The sequence below is a fragment of the Toxorhynchites rutilus genome, chromosome 3, assembly GCF_029784135.1.
Source record: "Toxorhynchites rutilus septentrionalis strain SRP chromosome 3, ASM2978413v1, whole genome shotgun sequence".
Lineage (NCBI taxonomy): Eukaryota > Metazoa > Arthropoda > Insecta > Diptera > Culicidae > Toxorhynchites > Toxorhynchites rutilus.
Genome location: NC_073746.1, coordinates 105,326,668 through 105,330,421, shown reverse-complemented (window position 1 = coordinate 105,330,421; position 3,754 = coordinate 105,326,668). Strand labels below are relative to the sequence as shown.

The following is a 3,754-nucleotide window of genomic DNA, read 5'->3' as shown; positions in this document are numbered from 1 at the left end:
CAATTACGAGCCAAACCTGTGCCAATCTGGCACCGCGTCGACCCATTGCAGCACTGTTCGACCGTTCTTATGGCTCGGTTTGTTTCTAAGAAAGTTGAAATAAAAAGTAAAGAGAGTGTTGATTTGATAATCAATTTTTATACGAATATTCCGATTCAGAATATAATATAATCCATTTCCACTTTTCTTAAATATATGACTAAAATAATGAAAAATGACATCCAGGAAAATTACGCTACGATGATATCTGTTTAATGTTATTGCGTTCGTTTTGCTGGTGGATCTTCCTTCAGATTGTTGTTTCCAATCAATACACTAGCCGCATCCCTTTTCTCGCTGTGCTGTAATATAAAATTGTTTTCTGCCTTATGTATTTTGAGAAAAATATAGGGTTCTTACCACCAAATTCATCTCATCCACTGAAATTTTATTTTCATCTGTCTTTTCTTTCGCTGGAAACCAGCACAACAGTGAAATCACCATCATCCTCATAACCAATTATGAACTGAACAGGAACAGTGAACAGGAACTCCACCATCACTCCAATAAGCTTGAATCACTCGTTTCATTACTCTGCTGTTCGATACGTATCGATTAGAATTGTTCCTTTTGCTTTGGTGACCCATAAGGTCATTCTAAGAAATCGTGTAAGTGTCCATCTGAAAATAACATTCAATTAATTTAACTATTTATTTACGCATTACTTACTGTGATTTTCCCATGCAGCGTTCAATTTCAGCTTTTGTGTTTCAAGAAGATCGCAGGTTCACAGCTGAAGAAACATGCAGACATGGTTTCCATGTTTTGAAGAATACAAGATAACATCATCCATTCACTCGCTTTTGTTTTGGATGACAGTCTAGTGCGAAAGAGAAGAACTACAATCGCTGCAGTGATGCCATTTCGCTCAGTAAAAATAATCCTGTAAAATTATGGCTGAAACAATAGGCCATGCTGCCTGTGGAGGGCAAGACGGGGTTGGATTCCATCACTTTTGTAGCACTTTTCGTCACTCGGTCGACATGATGTCGATAACCACTCGAAAATCATTTAGAGCGGGATATCATGTAAAATTAATCCCTATTATCGGTAAATGGAGAATAATTCATTTCACGCATCAACTCACATTATGAGCTAACGCATGAATTTAGGCAAAAACATTGCTCGTTGCGTCGGGGGGGAAGCGAGTTGATAGTGCAACCGAAAGAAAACATTAAATCGTCAAATTGTTAATTTTTGACGTAGGACTACGTCTTACATTAAGAGTGCGAAATCAGAAAACAGGTCACGTTTTTATGAAATATAGTTAACGTTAATCACTATTTTTCTGCGAACGGAATTTTACGATTTGCATACCAATCGAATCGAAAATTTTCTATGATTTGTTTGATATGCTATACATTAGAATCCCATAGTCTGTATATGGTTTAAATTGATGAAAAATGGAAGTATTCTCATTTTCCCATACATTTGTTCTGTTCATTTGTGTGCTTTCCCGAACAGAGCTGTGAATAACGGTTCGGTGGACATCAAGACAACAACAGGCAGTTGCGGCGAGTGGCGAGTGGCAAAAGCAATCGCAAAACGGCATCAGGTAGCAGAAGAAAAAAGTTTGTTCTTTATACAAACTGCTTTGGTGGCAAATCCAGAACAAGGCGGCATCGAGGGCGCTCGAAATGGTTTTTTTCAAAACCACGAGTACTAAGTTTTCTAAATTGGAACCATTCCATAAAACAAGGCGCTTTTCAGGGCCATTAAACCTTCCAAAAAAGAGTTTAGGAAATACAGTTCAATGCTTTCTAAAACCATTTCCAAAATAATAATAAAACACAAATTGATTTTTTCATAATTTGTTTGCCAGGATATGATGAGTATGTGAATTTGGTAGTTGTTCTGAGCTTATTGATTTTCACCAATTCTTAAATTGCTTCTAGATTGAAAGTACAGTAATTTACACTTATCTCGACATTTAGCTAATTGGACGGACCTGCAATGCGACATATTTAGTTGGACATTTTTGTAAACATAGAGTTCGGGGTCCAAATTATGACCCCACATTGAAAGTCGACACTGTACCACTGTCATCGCAAATGTTCAATTGCCATTGAATGTAATTTACTGTAAAATATGTCACAAGCTGGATGGGAAGAAATTTTCCAACTGTGAAAGTTGTGGCGAGTGGCAAATGCAATCGCTAAACAGAAAGGTTTAGCCGAATAAGATGGGGATATCGAGTGATAACAAAACAATAAACTCTTTAGATTGAAGATAATTTTGTGATCCTGAAAAGGACCCTTTTTAGCCTGCATGTGAATCCAACGAGCGAACAAATCATAATGAATGTATTTTTTTGCCATCGCTCCCTTTTAACGCTCATTCGTTCGTCTCGTTGGACTCGCCCCTCTGGCTGAGTCTGCCGATTTGTCTCTATCCTGTGAGTGTGTACCGCTAGAGTATAAAACACGCGGACCCCAAAAAAATATCTTATTTTCTTTCAAACCGTAAACCCGTGTGGTTGTACGGCATCGGCATCGTGGACGTAACAAAGGAGGACAAGTTAAGGGAAAGGCAAAGTCTCGCTCGAACCGTGCAGGTCTCCAGTTCCCTGTTGGTCGCATTCACTGATTGCTCCGCAAGGGTAACGGAACGGATTGGTGCCGGAGCACCAGTATACCTAACAGCGATTATAGAGTTTCGGCCGTCGGAGTGCTCGAGTTGGCTTGCAAAGCTGCTCGCGACAATCAGAAAACCCGCATCAACAACAGAGCAGCGTCGGTTCGGCGCTCATGAAGGCAACAATTTGTTTCAGTGAGTGGCAAAGTGTTTCTTCGGCACGTCGCATTAAATGTAATTTACTGAACAACATGTCACAAGCTGGATGGGAAGAAATTTTCCAACTGTGAAAGCTGTGGCGAGTGGCAAACGCAATAGCTAAACAGGAAGGTTTAACCGAACAAGATGGGAATATTGAGTGATAACAAAAACACAACACCAAAGGTTCTTTTCAGAACCTTCAACATATTCATAAAGAGTAAACAGTAAACTAATCCATTTTTCAGGTAGATAGGTAGGTATTCACGTAGGAGAAGAAAATAAAACAATATATTTAAAATATATATTTAACAAAAGCTGTCCCCTTTGTATAGTCCTACGTCACTCCGGTTATGTCCCCGACATTACCCACCCGTCTTTTTAAATTGCATGAAATGTCGAGATTTACTGTAATCTCTAAAAAATTTCTTTGGCATTCGGTCGATATGCCGTCTGAAAAGTCAATCTCTGACTAGCAAAATATTTTTTTCGAGATGACAATCTACTTGACTATCACAAAGCACCATCTTTCAATGGATACGTGTCAAAATTTGACAGCAATTGGTCGATTGGTCCGTGAGTTAAAGCATTGAGAGTGAAACAACTTTTGTTATTGTGAAAAAAATGAAAAAATCCGAATTTCGTGTATTGATGGCAATATTGCATGAATTGGGCTTCAAATTGCTTCCGCATCCACCGTATTCTCCAGATCTGGCCCCAGTGTACTTCTATAGTTCAGTTTTTCCACAAGAGGAAAAAATTGGGGGTTATCAAATCTGAACTTCTATGGTTACCATCTATCATGTTTCCATCAAATATTCCTTTAACTTCCGAAGAGGCCTTAAAAAGCTCCAATGTCGATAGTATTGTTACGACTCGGATAATTTTCTAGTAATCCAGTGGCAGGCGTGATTGATAATCTCGTTTCGCTCAATATTGTACC

The 3,754-nt window shown here is 38.7% G+C and overlaps 1 long non-coding RNA gene across 1 annotated transcript; it reads right to left on the bottom strand.

Moving 5' to 3' along the window:
- Positions 1 to 220: 220 nt before the first annotated feature.
- On the bottom strand, positions 221 to 908 carry LOC129780227 (uncharacterized). Its single transcript, XR_008743871.1, has 3 exons — positions 709 to 908; positions 400 to 659; positions 221 to 341 (listed from the first exon to the last, which is right to left on the bottom strand). It is a non-coding gene; the product is annotated as an uncharacterized LOC129780227 (long non-coding RNA).
- Between the last annotated feature and the right edge of the window lie 2,846 nt (positions 909 to 3,754).